General features: G+C 42.1%; 2 protein-coding genes across 5 annotated transcripts in view; one reads left to right on the plus strand and one right to left on the minus strand.

Moving 5' to 3' along the window:
* TEX38 (testis expressed 38) overlaps positions 1-12301 on the minus strand; it is a 35069-nt gene extending 22768 nt beyond the window's left edge. Inside the window, exon 1 of one of the 2 annotated variants that reach the window (XM_058175059.1) lies at positions 12165-12301. The gene's annotated coding sequence lies outside the window, so the exon portion shown is untranslated. Of the gene's footprint in view, positions 1-10808; positions 12128-12164 lie in introns of those variants that run through there. The other variant, XM_058175061.1, reaches the window with a different exon arrangement.
* Positions 12302-12596: 295 nt separating this feature from the next.
* The window catches only part of MOB3C (MOB kinase activator 3C), a 39451-nt gene continuing 29713 nt past the window's right edge, over positions 12597-22334 (plus strand). Inside the window, exon 1 of one of the 3 annotated variants that reach the window (XM_058175055.1) lies at positions 12597-12766. The gene's annotated coding sequence lies outside the window, so the exon portion shown is untranslated. Of the gene's footprint in view, positions 12767-15701; positions 16119-18572; positions 18791-22334 lie in introns of those variants that run through there. The other 2 variants (XM_058175056.1, XM_058175057.1) reach the window with 2 other exon arrangements.

Here is a 22334-nt window from a genome sequence, read left to right on the forward strand (position 1 = left end):
CGCCCTGAGTCTTCGGAGAAGGGCGGGATATAAATGTAAATAAAAAAAAAAATAATAATGCTTTTTTAAGGTGATGCAAAACTCTTTTGATTCACTGGTTTATTCATTCATTTATTTTTTTCATTTGCCGCAACCAAATACAATGTGCTCCTTCAAACTTACAATCTTATTATTTTCTCTAATAGTAAAATTTGTTATGGAAGCAGCAGATCTATTCTACAGCATTCTTGAAATATTTTATTGTAATACATATATAATAATTTGCAGTGTCTAAAAGCAACATACAAGCATCACGTTACTTGGAATATTGTCTTTTTGAAAGGTAAATGGAAAAGGGCTGGGATAGAGATGAGCGAATTGTCTTGCTCAAGTTTCTAAAGCTTTTAACAAATATTGGGAGAGGTTAGGGGAGATATACTAACCCCACCCTTGGAACGTTGTAACACATGGTTGAAAACACTTTTAATTGCTTGATTTTGTAATAAGAATTGCATCAGGATTAGATTAGAATAGAATAGAATAGAATAGAATAGAATAGAATAGAATTGAATAGAATTGAATTTATTGGCCAAGTGTGATTAGATACACAAGGAATTTGTCTTGGTGCATATATTCTCAGTGTATATAAAAGAAAAGATATGTTCATCAAGAATTCTAATTTACAACACTTAATGATAGTCATAGGGTACAAAAAAGCAATCAGGAAACAATATCAATATAAATCGTAAGGATACAAGCAACAAAGTTACAGTCATACAGTCATAAGTGAAAGAAGATGGGTGATGGGAACGATGAGAAGATTAATAGTAGTGCAGATTTAGTAAATAGTTTGAAAGTGTTGAGGGAATTATTTGTTTAGCAGAGTGATGGCGTTTGGGAAAAAACTATTCTTGTGTCTAGTTGTTTTAGTGTGCAGTGCTCTATAGCTTTGTTTTGAGGGTAGGTGTTGAAACAGTTTATGTCCAAGATGTGAGGGGTCTGTAAATATTTTCACGGCCCTCTTTTTGACTCGTGCAGTATACAGGTCCTCAATGGAAGGCAGGTTGGTAGCAATTGTTTTTTCTGCAGTTCTAATCATCCTCTGAAGTCTGTGTCTGTCTTGTTGGGTTACAGAACCAAATCAGACAGTTATAGAGGTACAGATGACAGACTCAATAAGTCCTCTGCAGAACTGGATCAGCAGCTCCTTGGACAGTTTGAGCTTTCTGAATTGGTGCAGAAAGAACATTCTTTGTTGTGCTTTTTTGATGATGTTTTTATGTTAACTGTCCATTTTAGAACTTGCGATATGGTAGAACCTAGAAATTTGAAGGTCTCTACAGTTGTTACTGTGTTGTCTATTATTGTAAGAGGTGGAAGTATGGAAAGGTTTCTCCTAAAGTCTACCACCATTTCTACGGTTTTGAGTGTGTTCAGTTCCAGATTAAAAAAAGATATGATGCCAATTATGTAATAATCCCAAAATAATAGCTAGAGAGAAGTCTACAATCTTGTGATTTTGAGGAGGGAGAAGAAGAGGAAAAACTGTCCTCTGAACTTGATATTTCAAGGAAATCATTCAAACATTGCATTTGGTCGTCTTATTGATGTGGTAAGGTCTGAGGTCCTAGGCCTCTTGTGACCATAGTTTTTGTGAATTGACAAGGAAGTGTCTGGTTATTCTTTATAGCCATGATGATGAACCTAAGGCACATGTGCCAGAGCTGGTATGCAGAGCCCTCTCTACAGGCATGTGAGCCGTCACCCAGCTCAGTTCCACCGCGCATGTGTGCGCGCCTCCCGCCAGCCAGCTGATTTTTGGGATGCGTAGGGGTGGGGAGCATCCGCAGGGGGTGGGGGTGCATGCGCATGTGCAGGGTGCAGGGGTGGAGTGCAGGGTGTGTGGCGGGCCCCCCCAGCCCATTTTTGGGCCCAGGAACCTGCAGGGAGGCCTGCTAGGTCAAAAATGGGAGACGGGGGGCACACACACATGTGCAGGGGGAGCATGGGGGGATCACATGCACATGCACGGGGTAGGGGAAGGGTGGGGGTCACGCGACATGCACAGGGGTGGATCGCATTGCATTATGAGTGCTGGCACACACATGTGCAGGGTGCAGGGGTGGGGTGCATGCGCATGTGCAGGGTGCAGGGGTGGGGTGCATGCGCATGTGCAGGGGAGCATGGGGATCACATGCACATGCACGGGGTAGGGGAAGGGTGGGGGTCACGCGACATGCACAGGGGTGGATCGCATTGCATTATGAGTGCTGGCACACACATGTGCAGGGTGCAGGGGTGGGGTGCATGCGCATGTGCAGGGGAGCATGGGGATCACATGCACATGCACGGGGTAGGGGAAGGTGGGGGTCACGCGACATGCACAGGGGTGGATCGCATTGCATTATGAGTGCTGGCACACACATGTGCAGGGTGCAGGGGTGGAGTGCAGGGTGTGGCCCCCAGCCCATTTTGGGCCCAGGAACCTGCAGGGAGGCCTGCTAGGTCAAAAATGGGGGACGGGGGGCACACACACATGTGCAGGGGGAGCATGGGGGGATCACATGCACATGCACGGGGGGCAGGGGAAGGGTGGGGGGTCACGCGCACATGCACAGGGGTGGATCGCATTGCATTATGAGTGCTGGGACACACATGTGCAGGGGAGCATGGGGATCACATGCACATGCACGGGGTAGGGGAAGGGTGGGGGTCACGCGACATGCACAGGGGTGGATCGCATTGCATTATGAGTGCTGGCACACACATGTGCAGGGGAGCATGGGGATCACATGCACATGCACGGGGTAGGGGAAGGGTGGGGGTCACGCGACATGCACAGGGGTGGATCGCATTGCATTATGAGTGCTGGCACACACATGTGCAGGGTGCAGGGGTGGGAGCATCCGCAGGGGTGGGGTGCATGCGCATGTGCAGGGGAGCATGGGGATCACATGCACATGCACGGGGTAGGGGAAGGGTGGGGGTCACGCGACATGCACAGGGGTGGATCGCATTGCATTATGAGTGCTGGCACACACATGTGCAGGGGAGCATGGGGATCACATGCACATGCACGGGGTAGGGGAAGGGTGGGGGTCACGCGCACATGCACAGGGGTGGATCGCATTGCATTATGAGTGCTGGCACACACATGTGCAGGGTGCAGGGGTGGGGTGCATGCGCATGTGCAGGGGAGCATGGGGATCACATGCACATGCACGGGGTAGGGGAAGGGTGGGGGTCACGCGCACATGCACAGGGGTGGATCGCATTGCATTATGAGTGCTGGCACACACATGTGCAGGGGGAGCATGGGGGGATCACATGCACATGCACGGGGGGCAGGGGAAGGGTGGGGGGTCACGCGCACATGCACAGGGGTGGATCGCATTGCATTATGAGTGCTGGCACACACACGTGCTGCCACGCACGCTTTCAGCACATGATGAGAAAAAGGTTAGCCATCACTGCTTTATAGTGTAAGTCTTGTGTTACCAGCTTCTGCTTAAGATTGGATTTTTGAAGAAAATTGGTGTCTGTTTTTGTTCTGTCTCCTTCCCCACTTCAGACCCACGAGCTGGCCTTCAGCCAGTGGATTCAATTCCCAGAATACCTTAGCCAGCAAAGCTGGCTGAGGAATTCTGGGAGTTGAAGTCCACAAGTCTTAAAGTTGCCAAGGTTGGAGACCCCTGCTCTAGAGGCTTCAAAACTATAGAGATGGCTCTGGAAGAATTATTTTAAAGGGCTTCTTTAGAAGCTTGGAAGTCTAATGTATAATGAACATGTGGCAGGGAAACAGCTGTTGTAGTAACATTACGACAGAGGAGGACGGAGGAGGACGTAGCCAGCGACTGGAATACCATTTCCCCTCACCCCCGGTTCCAGGATGTTTGGACTAGGCACCGGACAGAATACCATCTTGACTGTCATTCGGTGCTAATTACTGTTCCATTCTTTGTATGCCTTCATTCTGGACTAGTACCATCAGTCATCATTTTGCCATCCGGAGATGGAGCCTCTACTTTGCCGATTCTTAGTCTCAGCTGCTACGCATTATACTGCTTGTGAACTCTTGCGCCTGCGAGGTGCCCCCGCCTCGCAGGAATGGCCCTCCTCATTACCGAGGGCCGGCCTCCATGACGGGTCTTGGGACCCACAGAGGTGGCATAAAAAGAAGAGCTTGTGGGGTTTTTAGAGAGGAATTTTAAGGGGTGGGAGGGAAAGGGCGGGTAATGGGGGTAACCCGTCGGGTAAGGGGCCAGTTCCTGCACATGCTCGCGGCGGTTTTTTATTATCAGGTTCGGAGGTTATGGGGGAGGAGTCTGTTCCTATCTGTGAGGGTGGTCCTATTGACACGGTAAGTGGGAGGCACCGTTTATCGGTGGTTCTCCTCCCATCTCTCCGACCGTCGCAGTCGGTGTTGACAGGGGGCAGAGGTCGGCCCGAGGCGCCTCACTTGTGGGGTGCCGCGGGGTCGATTCTCTCGCCTCCTGTTTAACATCTACATGAAGCCGCTGGGTGAGATCATCAGTGGTTTCGTGTGAAGTATCAGCTGTATGCGGATGACACCCAGCTGTATTTTTCACACCGGACCACCCCAACGGTTATCAAGTGCTGTCCCGTGTCTGGAGGCCGACGGGTCTGGATGGGGAGAAACAGGCTCAAGCTCAATCCCGCCAAGACAGAGTGGTTGTGGATGCCGCATCCCGCACAGTCAGCTTAATCCGCGGCTGACCATCGGTGGCGAGTCATTGGCCCCAAGCAGGCAGTAGAGATTCAATAAATAATCACTTCAATGTACTGGAGGACAATTCGCAAGCAAAGCCAATGACTTTCATAACAGGATGCAGCTATCTCCATATTTAGCAGCTACTTCAAGCCGATTGCCCTGACCTCTTACCTTGACTTGATTTTACAAAATGACACTGTCTCTTGGCACTGTGCAAAATTGTACTATCTCTAAGAGAGCCTACTTGTTCCCAAATAAATCGCTTTCTTTACGTAGATGGAACATTCAGTACAGCCTTGGCAGATTTCAGAGCACTGGAGTGGCACACTGGTTTGATAACTCCCACTTCTTTTTCAAAGCATCCATAGGAAGGAATAACTAGCAGTGCTGAAGTAGCCCAGGGAAAGGAACGCATAATTTTTAATTTAAGTGCTTTTTTTCATTAAAAGCTTTTCATTGGCTATGTTCACATAACTGGCCCAGGATCAATTTAGCTGGTTTCACAAGATATAGTGAACTTCAAACTAAGCCCCTGAGATAAACTGGGGTTAGTTACTTCGCTACTCTCTTGTAAAATTCCACAGTGGTGTGTAAGGTGCACTTGGGTCTAGAGCAGGGGTCTCCAACCTTGGCAACTTTAAGACTTGTGGACTTCAATTCCCAGAATACCTTAGCCAGCAAAGCTGGCTGAGGAATTCTGGGAGTTGAAGTCCACAAGTCTTAAAGTTGCCAAGGTTGGAGACCCCTGGTCTAGAGGCTTCAAAACTATAGAGATGGCTCTGGAAGAATTATTTTAAAGGGCTTCTTTAGAAGCTTGGAAGTCTAATGTATAATGAACATGTGGCAGGGAAACAGCTGTTGTAGTAACATTATGTATAGCTGAATTGGAGCACTGTAACACTAAATAATGGAATCAATTAACAGAGATTTCCCCAAAGGCACTTTTTCAAAAGCAACTGGACTTTCTTTGCTTTTCCTTGAAGATGTTTTGCTTCTCACCCAAGAGGTTTCTTCAGTTCTGACTGAAGGGATTAAGAGGGATTTGGTTTTTTTCTCTATCAGCCTGTATTAAACAATTACTTCTGCCTCATTGTTTTCCTGTTCTTACTTTTTATGTTCATGCTTCAAAAAAAAAGAGAGAGAGAAAGCGAGAGAGAGAGAGAGAGAGAAAGAGAGAGAGAGAGAGAGAGAGACTTCCAAATGAAAGATTCCTCAGACAAACAACCAGGTTTTTGGGTTTGAGGTTTTGTAAATAAGAAAAAGTTGAATTCTAGCTGCCTCAGAACTAACTGAATATACCCATCACTTATTATAGCTGTAGAAAAACAGTCTCTTTCTAAATTCACTTAAAAAGACCAGCCCTTCCAAAATACATCACAATAACCCCAGAATTTGCAAAGTTATGGATACCATAACTGAAAAGAAACTGCATAATCTATTTTATGCATTGTACGATTTCTTTTCAATTATGGCACCCATAACTTTGTAATTTTATATCTGGGTCTCCTAAAGAATAGAAACTACTCAACTAGTGCTGCTTTAGAGTCAAGTATTAAATCTAGATAAAGCTTTTTGGACTTTGCTGCAGATCTTGTTTGCATTTTATCAATTCCCCTTGTGCTATGTGTCTACAAATGCTATCTTGTTAGCAGACTTATTTCATCCTTGTTAAATATGGGATTAAAATAAGTAACTAGTTTCAGCGACTCCCTAATCTTGGTCCTTGAAACTGGCATAGTAAATGCTGTGTGCAGAAACCTTATGGATAAAGTTAAGACACAGTTCTGTTTTGCTGACCTTCCACCTCTGCCCAAGCTAAAGTTGTCTTGTAGTGCAGGATTATTAGTGTACATGTGGGTGAGAAAAATTGAACAATCAGAGCATGAGTCCTACACTGAAGCGGGATACAATTCAGTTTCATTAGTGTTCAGTAATGTTCCCCGCTGATAATTACATATGATCACTTATAGTGACAGAGGAAACTTCAAAAGTTGTCCTTCAAAAGTTGGGTGGACTTCTTCAGATCTTTGATGGCACTTATAACCTCTAAAGTCTTTTTTATATTGATCAAGAAACTCTCTTATATTTGTTTCACCGGTGCTTATATTAAAGTTTTTTGAAACTTTTCTTTATAAACAACCAGCCATTCTTCCAGAAGCCACTGTGTTCTCCTTATCACTATCCTAACATCTCTCGGCCTTCCTATTAATTTGCAGCTGACCTCATTAGTGCTTTCCTTTACAACTTTATAACAACTTTTGCTGATTCCCCCACATTTTCCAGTCATACTCTAAAATATATTCATTGCATTGAAGTTCTTCTAGAAATAATATACTGTATAATTCAGTAATATAGATGTTATGTTATTAAGAAGCAATGCACAACTGCATTTACAGGAATTAGAACAAATCATATAGCTAAAAATACTATATGGTTGATTCTCCACATAAGCAGAAAAGGTGTCAGACACTTTTGATGTAGCTTGTTGCTAATTGTGATGCTCCAGGGTGAGGCATGGAAGAAACATGGAAGTTCTAACTCCCCTTCATTGCTCCAACTTTCCCCAAACGTCCCCATGTTTCCTGCAAGTCCTGGAGCAAAAGCTCCCATATGCACCTCTGACAGACTCTGGCTGCGAGTAGTCCAGCAAACAAAGTTTGCAGCAACAAGGCAAGAATTCCAAGCAAAGTTAGCTAGGCCGTAAACAAGGCAAGAAATCCAGTAAGGCAGGCAAACCGGGCAAGGCACACAAGGTGAAGCACAGCAAAATCCAGATGTTGGCAATGGCACACAGGGCTCCAAAAATTCAGCGTTTGTTCCTGACAAATGCCCCTCCCAAAGGCGTCTCCTTAAGTCTCAGTCCCCAGGTGAGCCTTGTGAAGAGCGGAGGGGCACTCTCCTCCCAAGTTGTTGGGTTGGCCTGCATTGCTCCTGCCTCCTCTCCACTCTCCATGCTTGGGGATCAGGAGGGGGCGATCCTTGCGCATTGCCAGAGCTCCATCGCTTCTCTTTCCACTGCCTGCCCTCTCTTCCCCCCTCTATCAGTCATCCTGCGCCTGTTCTTCCTTGCTGGCAATCCTTCCCAGGCCCAAGGGATCTGGGGCTGCCTCGACCTGCTCCTCCAGTCGTTCCTCCAGAGCCAACAAAGCCGTGCCCTCTTCCTCCATTAGCCCCAGCTCCAGCTTATCTCCTCCGCAGACTCAGGGCCATGACATTAATCCAACAACTATCTTGGAGACCAAGAGCCTTACTGTTGAGGTCTTCAGTGGACATGTCCAAGCATCTGGTAGAAGCAGAACTGTTTTGATTTCAGAGAAGTAGTAGCTTAGTCCCAAGAAACAGAAATCTATGTATCAATTCTGCCTTTGACAAATATGCGTCACCACTAGCATTCCAGGTTCCTACACTGCAGGAAATATGTGATTGCTGGATGACAATTCATACCAGCTTAAGTTGGGGCAGAAATCAAGTTTTGGAAAGCTGCTGGAGAATATGAATTGGCAAACTCTGATAGGACTCAGAATTAATGTTTAGCAGTATAAGTATTCTTTGTGAACTGCACTAACGTATATCAATTAAGTATGTCTCGCTCAAAAAGAGACTTTTGGGATGGAAGGAACAAGTCGATAGAGAAACAATAGAAAAGCAAGAAGCCAGTCATTGTCTAAAGACCCTAAAATGAGACTTTAATTCTTCTTTCTCCTAAATTGTTTGGCTTTCTCCTAAATTGTTCAGCAGTTGGAGGCTGTCAGCTTTTACCTCTTGTAACACAAGGGGAATTTTATCTCGGGAGTTCTCTGGAAACAGTCTCTTCTGTTTCGGTTTTTTTGTTTTTATTGGTGTGCTTGTTTTTTTGTTGTTTTTTTTAATCTCATTTTGCCTTGTGTAGATAAGAGAAATTTGCAGTTGGTGAATTGCTTTCTTTTTGAAAAAGAGGAAGGGGAGCCTTTTTCAGTCCAGTGCAGTTTTGTCAATCATAAGGAGGGGAAGTCTTCTCTTTTAAGTTGCCTCTGTGATCCCTTGGCCAAAATCAATGTGCTTTTATGACTAATGATAAAGCAAAGACTTCTTTCCAGTTGCCCAAATGTTTATTTTTACTGCAGAAAAGGCACTGCTTCATCCTCAGGGTGCTTTCTCATTTCTGTGGGTGGGGTTAGTTTCCTGGCAAAGGGTGATTTTGACTGGTTTTTTTTGTTTTTTGGCTGTTGTGAGATTCTAGATGCTGTTTTTCTGCCTATTTAATTTTTCTCCATCACTCTGCTCCCTCCCTTGTCATCCTCCTTCCTGATCTGCTTTCCCTTGAAATGTATTTGAAGCAGAGGAAACTACTGAAGAAACACTTTTATAATGAGAGACTACGCCCTTACTTCCTTCAACTTTAAAACTCAGGAAAGTAATATCAGGATGGAAAAAAAAACATTTAATCTGTATCTCTCTCCCTCCCTCCCTCCCTCCCTCCTTCTCTCTCTCTCTGTGTCACCCCCCCCAAATATATTAGAATGCCAAGTCCAGAATTCAGATGCAGAGGTTCTCAAACACTGCCATAGTGAAGACCCTAAATAATAAATATTTCACTTGCTTATACTTGGAACAGTGGTGGGATTCAAATTTTTTTACTACTGGTTCTGTGGGCATGGCTTGGTGGGCGTAGCATGGCTTGGTGGGCATGGCTTGGTGGGCATGGCAGGGGAAGGATACTGTAAAATCTCCATTCCCACCCCACACCAGCAGAAGGTTACTGCAAAATCCCCATTTTCTCCCAATTAGTTGGGACTCAGGAGGCAGAGAATAGATGGGGGTGGGGCCAGTCAGAGGTGGTATTTTCCGGATCGTCGAACTACTCAAAATTTCCACTACCGGTTCTCCAGAACTGGTCAGAACCTGCTGAACACCACCTCTGACTTGGAGTAAGATTGTGTTATTGGGGCTATCAATGGGCAAGAAATAAATATACAATTTCCTTTTCATACTTGTAGTTTAAGCTCTGTGCCACAGTTATCAAACCTTTTGGTACTGCGACTTCCTATTGCGCCTTGCACACATGAAGTGAAAGATGGGAGCTCAACCCCGCCCCATGGCAACACACGGGTCTTGAACGCAGCTTGCTGTCCTACCCAGCATCCTAACCATGCAAGTCACCGTGCTCCTACCTGTTGCATTACATTAAACAAGAGCTCTCAAACTACGGGTTAATACTATAGGGTCAATGGGGTCACTTTCTTTTGGAAAACCTTGATGACCTTGTACAAGGAGAATGGGAGCACTGTCAACCATTGTTCTGGACTTGCTCCTCACATGAAAGGAGCCCCCAACTGGGTGTTCCCCACACAACAATGATGTCACCGGCTAATCCTTTCAACACAGAAGCGCCTTGGTGCTTCTGACAAGAATGTTATGCTATGTAGCAGTAGCAATTGAACTTAGGCTTATATACCACTTCAGTGCTTTACAGCACTAAGAATCACCATATTGCCCCCCAACAATCTGGGTCCTCATTTTACTGACCTCGGAAGGAGGGAAAGCTGAGTCAACCTTGAGTCAGTCAGCATCGAAGGAATTGAACTCCTGGCAATGTGAGCAGATTTAGCCTGCAATATTACATTCTAACCACTGCGCCACCACGGCTCTTGTACCAAGTAGCCCTTTCCTTTGGTGATGATGTTAAAAAAAGAAAGTTTTACTGACCCATGTGATTCGATCTTGTGAATTACTTGCATCATCTTGGAATAATATTTTGATGTACATAGATAGATTTATGGGGAATTTCCTAAAATGCTAAAGATGTCGATGTTATGCTGAATTGTAGCTAAAGCTCTAAAATCTGAGGGTGTTTGAGGAGGTATAGTTGTACTAGGAATGGGGAGTTGCCCAAAGAAGGAATTGTAAAAGTGACATTATTCCAGAAATTAAAGGTAGGTTTTTCAAAATGTGTAATTTTTCTGTTTTGCAACAAGCATATTTTCCATTAATCAGAAGATGAAGCAATACGCTTTTCTCTGGCATACGTGAAAACAGTGTTATGGCCCTAAGGAAAATATTAGCATTTTTTTAAAAAAATGTCTTTTTATATTTTAGAATAAAATATGATGCTACTTACTCTATTGGGGCTCTCCCTTCAGCATTTTGCTGGGTGAAGGATGAAAAATTCACTCCATGTCCATCTCACATCATGTAACACATATTATAAGAAGATACAAAGTATGATAGACGAGGGCCAGTATAATCTTCCTTCACAGATGCAAATTTATATATAACGTTGTAGTAATCACATGCTAAACTTTTTTGAACCAGGATATGATTTTTAGAATTTGTTTGTTTCTCACAGTGGGAAGGCTGTAACTTAGTGACAGAACAGGTTTTACATGAATGTTCACCATATAGTATTTCCTGGTCACTATTCTGCCTTAGGATCTGGATAAATGGTTACTAAATTATTCAGATTCTAGTCCCATCCTAGCATCTTTCAGATTTAGAAGGGAACTTTTGTGTTTCATAGGCAGCATGGCATGCTATTTAGGGACGATAAGAGCTGCCCAATTTATCTAGTAAGGATCAGGTCGGGGAACCCTGACATACATAATATTGACACATACCCCAAATCTGACTTCTCTTTGGGACAATTTCTGTTGTTTCTTAGTAACAACATATGCATGTATGTACGAACCAGAAAAAAAACTTTAAGATAATTTTAGGAAGCAGACTTAACAGCAATTCCCACTGAACCCATATTAAAGTCATTGATGCTTATATTTTTTTAGACGATAGCTCTATGACTGCCGTGTGGATTAAAATAACTTAAATTCACCCAGAATTTCCCATTTTTAAAAGCTCTCAGGAACAGTGTCAATGTTGACATCACTGGATACTTTCCAAAGCCATCACTCCAGCACGGGGGACCTGCTACTTAATAAACCATGATCCACTGACTAATTTCTCATAATCCTAAAAGCTTTAACCAAAAACTTTCTACTATTGACCTCACCCCATTCCTAAGAGGACCATAAGGGGCGTGCATAAGCGCACAAACGTGCCTACCGTTCCTGTCCTATTGTTTTTCTTTTCTTCTTCCTATATATATATGCTTATACCTCCTTATATTTACCCATATATGTGTTTATATACTATATAATCTTTTTGTATGATACCTACATATATTGTTGTGACAAAATAAAATAAATAAAATAAAAATAAAATAAATGTCTTTGTCAGCTGATCTGCCCTGCCTTACCTTGCCCATGCGTATGTAGTCTATGTGTTTGAGATCAGCCAAGTGAGCAAAGAGTACCCAAAGATTGTTAGATCGCAAAATAAAGACTTGGCAATTATTGTACTTCCTGCCTCTTCTCTTACATGCATTTCCTACCTGTTCTTGTACCCTTTAGCCAGACCTCTTCTCTCCCAACATTACCAAAAAAAAAAAAAAAAAGTAGGGAGTGTGAGCTTCTCTTATTACCTGATTTTGCTTGCTAAGTGGAGAAAATTTCTCCTGGCTCTTTGCAGCTGAAAAGCTATCTCTTTATCTAGGAGTTATGAAGAGTGGGAAGTGGTGTGTGGTGTGCAGCAGAATTTCAGTTTCCTTGTTGATCTTCATCATAATGTGGCCTTAAACTTCCTTTTAATCCGGAGCCAAGAAAAAACGAAACGAAACAAAAGCTGAGACTGGGTGTTGAGGATGTGATGTTTGTGTGTGAGAAAGAGAAAGGGGAGGAAGGGAGAGCACTTCCCAAGGATCTTTCTAGCATTGGGGTTTCTGCACAAGAGTGTAAGAGGCGTAGCTGGGGGAGGGTGAAAGAACTGATGTGTTGCAGCAAGGACAGCTGTAGTTCTCTAGACACAATCAGGATATGACATCACCTAGGGGGAGGCAAAAAGAAAAAAAGAAAGCAGAGTGTATTTAATGAAAAGCCCAACAAGGATTTCGTAAATGAAAATGCTAAATGTCTGAGCTCTGAACACACCAGTAATTTTACAAGAATTCCAGGAATTTCTTTTGGACATTTCTGGAATAACGTACAGGAGGAGGACATTTTTTCTGGATCATCTGTGGAGTTGTGGGTGAGTGTTTTCTGTAAATAGTTGGTTTTACAAAGAACTTTGATCAAGGCAGGACAAGCCAACTCCTAGAGTGGATCTTTCTCTTGAATTGATGTTGTTTATAGCTTAGCCGTGGCACATTTGCAGCTTTGCAGTTCATCTTAAAATATACACCAGGATAGTTTTCTCAGCTTTACAACTATTAATACTGTATAAGCTAACTGCTATGGATCTGGACAGGTTCTGCCTTGGACTAGAGAAAAACTCTAGAGAAGTGACTGGTTTATACTAAAAAAAAATTCAAATCTTTACAGTTCTAATAGTCTCCTATGGTCAGATTAGCAATTTTGAGTGGAGCTGTTTTGGAGCACAAAATAACGACTGTTTTTCAGATCAGTTAGGTGCTCCTTGGTTGCCCCTTGGCAAAAAAAGGCAGAAGTGCTAAAAGCACCATATCTAATAAACTTTTTAAATAGACTGAATTATTACAGAAGCGAGCAAACTGAAAATGAGCGTCTGTGTGTTTGATACAGAGAATAGTTTAACTAGAATAATGCCATGTGTGCTTTTGGGTGTGTAAAGGGTTAGGGTAAATGGGAACATGCCATTTACAATTCCCTGGGGAGGCTTTTGGGGAAATGTTGAGTTTCAATTTGCTGATATTGTTATAGAATCTGTCAGCTTAAGATTTAGAGTGTTTCCAGTCAGGCTTTTACTGTGCAATTATCCTTAACAGTGGTCCCAGGCAGTCGGTGCATTCTTTCATTTTGATCATCTCATCTTTCTCCTTCCCTTCTTTCAACATTTCCCTTTCTAGAGAAAATCCGTTAAGGAAAAAAAGTTGGAATAAAAGTAGAATCCCTTGACTGCTAGCACTAAGAACTAGTGGTATCAGTACCACTGCGTTCAAACTCTGCTTATTTGGGAATAAACTTTATTACTATAAGGGGATTTTCTTCTGAACATATATGCAGAGATTATATTGCCAAAGAATTTGTATTCTCTACGGTGGTGGTGGGGAGCATTCTATGCCTCTGCTCCCCCCACATTTTCTACCATAACTGAATAATCATTGCAGGTGAAAAAATCACTCCAACTAAGAGAGATATTTATATTGATACTATTAGTTGTCATTTGGATGCTTCTGAAAAAGCCACCATCCCTCCCATTCCAAAGCTCAACCATCTCCAAAGACATACAACAGAGAATATAATCCACAAATATGCTAGTTATAACTGGCAGAGTGAGATACACAACGTCCATAGTAGTTCAACCACAATTACATACATACATACATACATACATACATACATACATACATACATACATACATACACACATACATAGAAAATTAAGGGAGAAAAGTCCTTAATAGTAACAACATTCAGGTTTTATGGAACAAAGTGATATAAAACTTTGACACGGGTTCTGAGTGAATCTGATAGCACAAATCTATTCCCATTATACAAATCCATTTTGGGCTAAGCAGTGTTATGTTAAGTGTAGAAACTTTGTAAGAAAAAGCAAGTCAATGATAATTAAAGTCATGAAATAATAAAAAGATAAAGAAATATGAATTTGAAAAAACTAGTTTATACCAAGATTAGTTTTTACGCTATTCCATAGTTTTTTTCTTTTTGACAACAAAAGAGCTGTGGTGGCTCAGTGGTTAGAATGCAGTATTGCAGGCTGACTCTGCTCACTGCCAGCAGTTCAATCCTGACTGGCTCAAGATTGACTCAGCCTTCCATCCTTCCGAGATTGATAAAATGAGGACCCAGATTGTTGGAGGCAATGTACTGACTCTGTTATCCACTTAGTGGGCTGTAAAGCACTTTGAAGCGGTATATAAGTCTAAGTGCTATTTCTACTGCTAATAATCCTGGTTTCCAACATCTCTGTATAGTACTCCATAACTGCCTTTTGATCTTTAAACTTATCTGTCCCTTTTGAGAACCTCATTAGCTCCATCCAGCTAGAACTTTTTGGTATTGTACTTTAGGCTCAGCTAGAACGGAAACATCAGCTAGGATGTGAAATATCAATATCCATAGTGATATAGGTGTAAACTTTGGCACATGATTTTGAATGGCAATCTGATTTGGAGTAATAGGGTTACTGAGTTCTTCCATTCAGAAAGCTATTAGAATTAAGATTGAGTATATTTAAGATGACAGTGATTTCATATGATAATTTTCTAAAGTGCAGACTCTTTAATATGTAATAATGGGGATGCTTAGCTCAAGAAGAGTGATTGAGAAAATGGTATGAGCGACAAAGTTATAGCTGCTTAAAGTTCCACTCACTTTCAAATCAGTGTACATTTGATTATGTTTAACCTAACTGCTCATGTAAAACTAACTGTGGATTGATTATATTCAAAATAAGTATCAGATAAAAAAATATCGAATAGCATATGAGTAAATTTAGGAAATATTTTGTATTAGATATATTTCTGAAGGAGAGGGGAATTGAGAGTGTGATTAAGTGTGGAGAGACTAGAGATTATAATTTAGGAATTATTTTAGATTATGATTGTTAGTTTTGATACCCTGCATTTTGTTCTGGGAAGTCGGGGTGGGGGTGGGGGTAAGGGGAGGGAATTGGGGGTTGAGGCTAGAGATGGAGTGATGGTTAATGTACAGGGATTATTGAAGATGTATAAATATAATTAATGTAGGGTCGGGTCTGCCCAGTTACCATTTTAGAACGGTGGGGAGGGAGAAAAGAGAGAGTAGAAGGTAGGAAAGAGGAGAAGAGGAAGGAAGAGGGGTAGAAGAGGGAGAAGGAAGGTGTAGGGTGGAGGGAGGAGAGGATGTAGATAAGAGAAGGAGAGGAAGGTTTGGAAAGTAAAAGAAGGTAGAAGAGGGAAGAGTGTTAAAAAGTGGGGTGGTGACTGGGCAGGCCCAACTAACTGTATATAACTGTACATTGAATGAGTTGTTCGACATGATTGTAAAAATAAAACTTTTTTATGGAAAAAAAACCACTAACTGTATAGCCTGACTTTTTGAAACAACTTGCTTTAACAATGGATGAATAGACAATGGATACAAATATGGACTCTTTTTCTCCTAGAGATCAGTTTTCCCCTGTTTGCTCTTGTGCTATCTTGTTTAAAATTAAGTCCTACCCAAAACCCTTTAACAGAGAAAGAAGGGGGATGGATGGAGTCACTGAAGCAGTAGTCATGAGCTTAAATGGACTCCAGAAGATGGTAGAGAAAGGCCTGGAAGAACGTTGTCCATGGGGGTCGTGATGGGTCGGACACGACTTCGCAACTAACAAGCCCTTTAAAATGAATATGCACTTATTCAACACCAGCTTTGGACAAAGAAATTTGTGTTACTGAATCATGGGACCATAGCTACGGGTAAGAGCAGTATTTCCAAAGAACTGTTCCTTCAGGGTCATTTCATATCACGTGGGAACATCTCTGATGAACCTCTTAGCTATTGTTAGTCATTTCCACAGTACATGTTCAGCATAGAAAGTTTTTTACTACTTATTTTCTTCTTCTCTGCAATCATCCTAATGTCAGACTGTACGTTTTTTATTATCTATTCTAGGTGTCCACCAGCTTGTTACCCATTGTTATGAAATATGTAGCACAATCTTCTGCATGCCTTTTGTACATTTAATCAAAAAATAAACTAGTTAAATTATATAATTTTTTACTCCTAATAAGAATTTGGTTTGAAACTTTCATCTCCTGGTGCATCTGGATGATAACTGTTCTGGAGAATGATTAGTTCATATCTAGCACCTTCATACATTTTCCACGTGAAAAGATTTCCTGGGTAGAAGCAGTAGGGCTATGCTGTTGAAGTATGCAAGATTCAACTGAAAGATCAAAGACTTCTAATCAGATGTATATTCATGCTGAGTGCAAGGAGCTTAAGGCACAGACCTAATGGCAATAGCACTTAGACTTGTATACCGCTTCACAGTGCTTAACAGCCCTCTCTAAACTGTTTTCAGAGCGAGCATATTGACCCCAACAATCTTGGTCCTCATTTTACCGACCTTGGGAGGGTGAAAGGTTGAGTCTGCCTTGAGCATGGTAAGAATTGAACTGCCAAACTGCTGGCAATCGGTAGTCAGCAGAATTAGCTTGCAATACTGCATTCTAACCACTGCACCGCCATAGCTCTAATGCTATAATCGAAAGAGTTTTAAATCTCTAATGCTATAATCCACCTATTTTTTTTTCACTTGCAGGAAGCATGACAGGCCCACACTGTCTTTTGTCCCATTTAAAAGCAGTCTGTTCAGTCTCCTATGGTCACAAATGCTTGGGTCAGGTATTACAAGTGGAACACATAAGGTGCTGTAGGGCCTTATCAGCGAGTCTCATTGTGCAATGTTGATAGGCTAACTGAACAAGCCTTCATTGATTGCTTATGCTAACCTAATTGCAAATAGTGCTTCAACATGATGGAAATTCGAGACCAACCGTAATTCCTTTACCACCAGAGATATACAGGCAGATATTACTACACACCAGCTTTAATGATTGGTATGGTACAGTGGTGAAATGTAAAAGTTACTACCGGTTCTGTGTGGCTGTGGCTTGGTGGGGAGTAATGTGACTGGGTAGGCGTGGCCATTTTTTTTTACTTTTAAAAGCATTTTTCCTACAACCTCTTTTACGGTTCTACAACCGTAAAAAATGCTTTTAAAAGGCTCTGGTGATCAGACAACTCAGCTGGGATTGCCAGAGCCTTTTAAAAGCATTTTTTACAACCTCTTCGGCCGAAGAAGTTGTAGAAAAAATACTTTTAAAAGGCTCTGATAATCCCAGCTGAGCCACGCAATCATCAGAGGCTTTTTTTTTACTTTTAAAAGCATTTTTTCGGCTGAAGAAAAAATGCTTTTAAAAGTAAAAAAAAAACAAACCTCTGATGATCACACGGCTCAGCTGGACATGGGGGGGAGCAGGGATTTTTGCTACTGGTTCTCCGAACCATCCGCCACCATCGCTACCGGATTGGGCGATCCGGTCCGAACCGGGAGCATTTCACCCCTGGTATGATATTGTTAGATCATATAATTTGTCCTCTACCCAATAATGAAAGCTGTAGTTTAATCATTTCAAGATGATTGGATTAGGTACTCTCAATATTCTGTACCAAGCATTTCAACAATAAATAAGCATAGAATGCAATGATAATAGTTACAAATGTAATTTAAAAAAAAAAATATACAGAGCTTTTAATTCAGTTTAAAACTTCTGTCAAACTTCTTTACCAGAAGTCCTATTCTGTGAAAAACAAAAACAAAAGACCAAATCAAAATCATCAACCCATACTACTGTTTTTTCCAAGGTAAACTAAAAAATATATAGAAATTTTGTAGCCTGGAATCAATAGGGTAGAGATTCTATTCCATCTGTGGCATTGCACTTATTCCAGTGATGCTCCAGTGAGAGAAGCTAGGAAAAACCTTCTAAAAAGATGTAGACTCAGATGCCAAATGTATTAAAACTAATCTATTGAAATCACGAGTTCTTCTCCAAGTATGACTAAGTTTGGAGAGTCAGACAGTACAGAATTAACCTTATATTTCCATATTGCTTTAGGCTTGTGTTGGCTTGTGTAATACTCCTTGGGTTCAGGATTGGCTAGACTTTCAAAATAGTTTGTACTAGCAAAAACAACTTTCTGGTTGTTGTGGGTTTTTTTTGCCTTTAGTGTTTAATTCTCTTTTGGCTTTTATTTATCAGAATTCATTTCCTGCCAGGCAAATGTAATTGGCTTTCTTTCTTCTCCAACTTTTCTCTCTCCCTCTCTCTTTCCCTCTCTCTTTCTCTCTCACACACAGAGAAGCTACTGACCTCTTCTCTGACAGCCATTTTCTTAGAACAAGCTGTGGTCACCGTATTTAGAGCTGAATAAGTGATCTCTGGAAAGCAAATGCACCAAAGCAAATTCTGTATTCAAACTGCAGCATGGTCAAAAGGGTAGCAGCTTAGCAAGCGCTTTCAGAAAAAAAGAATTGCAAATGGATACAATCAACAGACAAAAGATTTGTTTCAGCGTTATGGTAAGTTTCCAGGTGTAGGCTGCAAAATTCCAGATCGCAAATAGTTAACAGCAAAAAGTTAGAGATTTTTGTAGTCCATATCTGTTAAATCTATGCTTTTTTTTTTTTTTGAGCCTTTGAGTCAGTATTGACTCCTGCTGACTGCCTAGACCAGGGGTCTGCAAATTTGGCTCTTTTAAGACTTGTGGACTTCAATCCCAAAGTTCTCTGGGAATTGAAGTCCACAAGTCTTAAAAGAGCCAAGTTAGCAGACCCCTGGCCTAGACTAGTCCCTACAGTTTTGTTGGCAAGGTTTTTTTGGAAGTGGTTTACAATTGCCTCTTCCTTAGGGCTGAGAAACACTGACTGGCCCAAAGTAATCTAACTTCATGCTTAAAGCAGTATTAGAGATCATGGCCTCAGAGCAGCATGATGCTTTGACCACTCAACCAAACTGGCTCTATGGCAGTGGTGGCAAACCTATGGCACACGTACCAGAAGTGGCACTCAGAGCCATCTCTCCGGGCATGCCAGCCATCGCCCGTTTCTTTTCTGGTTCCAGTGTGCACATACGCACCGGCGAGATGGTTTTTGTGTGCGCATGCGTGCCAGAAATCAGAAGACCAGGTTACCGGCACGCATGTGCGTTCACCGGAAACTGGAAGCTCAGCTTCCCAGCATGCGCATGCACGCAGGGGAACTGCTCTTCCAGTTTCCGGGGCTCCCACACATGCACATTGGGGAGCTGCTCTTCCAGTTTCCTGTTTATTAATTCATATTCATACATTTACAACCAAACATCTGTTTTACAGCATCAGCTTTTGAAGTTCGGAAGTAGATCTGTGTTCGTGATATTTGATGGTCTTTGGGAACAGTAATCATGAAACGCCACACTCTAGAGGTGGGGAATGAATGAATGCCCTGTTCCCCACTACAGTCTATTTTTTCAGAATAGACATGGCAATGAATTCTATATTCAGCAAGGAGGGATTATTAGTGGCAACTGAGCTCTGATGCTTTGGTATATATATAGTGAAAGAGATATTTGCAGAACTTTTTTTCCTAACTTTTAAAAGCAAGATATGAACATGAGCAAAATTCCTCCCACCCATTTATTTGAATCTTTTTGTCTGGGTTGGTCACTCTAATTTAGGGGTATCAAACTTGATTTCATCGAGGGCTGCATCAGGGTTGTGTTTGACCTTAGGGGGGAAGGGGGCATGGCCAGCTTGGTGTCACTCATGTTGGGGGCACCTGTGGTGGCCCGAGTGCTCTGCCAGTGAAAACGGGGTCTTGAGCTCCTTTTTTGGCTACAACAGCCTCCTGCAACCCTCTGCCAGTGAAAATGGAGCTTAGGAGTGCTATACACAGCACAGCACATTGGCAGAGGTACTGCGGGCCGGTCCTTCGCTGTTTCCAGGGTGGCCCTGTGGACCAGATCTAAGCACCCCTGGAACGCATCCAGCCCCCGGGCCTTGAGTTTGACACCCCTGCTCTAATTCATAAAGAATTTGGGTTTTGATAAATTCTATAAATTTATAGAGATGTATAATTATATCCCCCATATCCCTTCTTGGTCCATGGATGTCCACAGCTTTTGAACATTTATGAAATTAGATAGGTCCAGAACAAGTGGAGCTCAGGTGGAGCTGAAACAGCCTAAATAAATGAAATACCTATTAATTCATTGGATTTCCATCTGCCACATTTAAATTACATTTCAATGGCAAATTCTGAATGGTGTCTGAAGGGGAGACCCTGGGGGAGGTTTGGGGTGAGTGGATGAGATGCATTTGTTTAATTTTTATAACTAAGGCCATGTAGGCTTCAGGGTAGCTTTGGTATCTCCACCAACAACCTAAACCGGGACCACAACAGGAAGTGTCATTCATATTGCACAGCAAAAAACACAATTAAGCTAGACAAAAGTCCAGCTGCTACTTCCTGCCTTACATCTATTGCCATTAGGCTGTTGTCAGGTTGGCCTTCATGGTCTGGAGTATAGAAAGGCTGAGTGAAACCAGAAAGAAGATTTGTCAAACTGGCAGCCGTCATTTTCCTCATAGGCTCCATTCCACACTATACAAATGTTTGCTTAACATACATTTTTGCCTGACTTGGGGAGGAGAATCTACAGAGCAGAGGTTGGTTCTACTTACTTTTACTACTGGTTCGCAATGGGGTCGTGCGCACGCACTTGCTTTGCTCATGCTCGTGCAGTTCTGCGCATGCGCAGAAGCTTCCTGATGACGTCCAGGTCAGTGAGCGGAGCCTCCCGCTAGTTTTACTACCAGTTCTTGCGAACCGGTCCAAACTGGGGGCAACCCACCACTGCTACAGAGTACTTACGTCTACTCATAAACTTTCAGTGTTTGCCTAATACTTCTACGCACAGTTGTAAAATGTTGCTAGAAAAATAGATCAGCTATACGATTTTTTGACTGGTAATGCTAGAAGTTTTTTCTCTCCAGCAGATCCCCGAAAGTGATTTTCTCATGGCCTTTAGAAGGAAGGGAAAATTTCCAGCCAAAAAGCAGCTAAGATGTCTCTGTAGGCCTTCAAATATCCAGGCGGTGGTTGGCTCCTGATCAACATACTCACTCAATCAAGGAAAACAGTCTGAATTTAGACCTAGATAGTTGCCTTGTATGCATCTAGAGTAATGTCAGATCTGTTGTAAATGCATATATATTGGTTAGTGCAAAATTAGCCAGAGGAAGGAGGAAAACAGGTGGTTTCCAGAGATTTTGTCTCTTCCATCTTTTTTTTTTTAGGAAGCCAATTATCTACATGGGGTCTGATAGAAGAGGAAAAGCGTTATTGCCATTGTACAGATGGACATTTGCCAATTTCTGAGTTGAATTGGTTTTTTTTACCCATCTGGGACTGAGAATATCAGCACAATGGCATGAAATTTATTACCCATCCCAGGCCTGCTCTTTTGTTTGTTTTCAAGTCACCCAACTCCCTTCCAAGAAATAACTGAGAAAGCCAAACAAATTTTACAGACTTTGAAGCTACAGAGGGAAAGGGACAGAATAAAATATTACTGATTTCCTTACTGGCAACATCCAGCAACACCTAGAGTCATCCAAACATGTTATAATGCCAAAATAACATGGATGAGGAGATGATTTCTATTACTTTAGTGAAGGGATGTTGGGGCAAATCAATAGTAAAGAAATGGTCTAGCATGCTTATGCTTATTATAGCTGAGGCAATAGCTTAAGCCAGAGGTCTCCAACCTTGGCAACTTTAAGACGTGTGGACCAACTCTCAGAATTCCTCAGCCAGCTGGCTGAGGAACTCTGGGAGTTGAAGTCCAAACGTCTTAAAGTTGCCAAGGTTGGAGACCTCTGGCTTAAGCTACTGACTTAAGTCTCTATTATTCTTAGGATGGCAATGAGATGAAGGGAACATAATGGGAACATAGCAGAAAAAAGATATTGCCAAAGCATGTTTACATAATGGTTAGGTGCAAACAAGGAAAGACCCTATAGTTGTAACTGTACTTATAAACGTAATCTTGAAAACCATCAGTATTATTTGTCAGCAATTACTCATG

This window comes from Ahaetulla prasina, chromosome 3 (genome assembly GCF_028640845.1).
Source record: "Ahaetulla prasina isolate Xishuangbanna chromosome 3, ASM2864084v1, whole genome shotgun sequence".
Taxonomy (NCBI): Eukaryota; Metazoa; Chordata; class Lepidosauria; order Squamata; family Colubridae; genus Ahaetulla; species Ahaetulla prasina.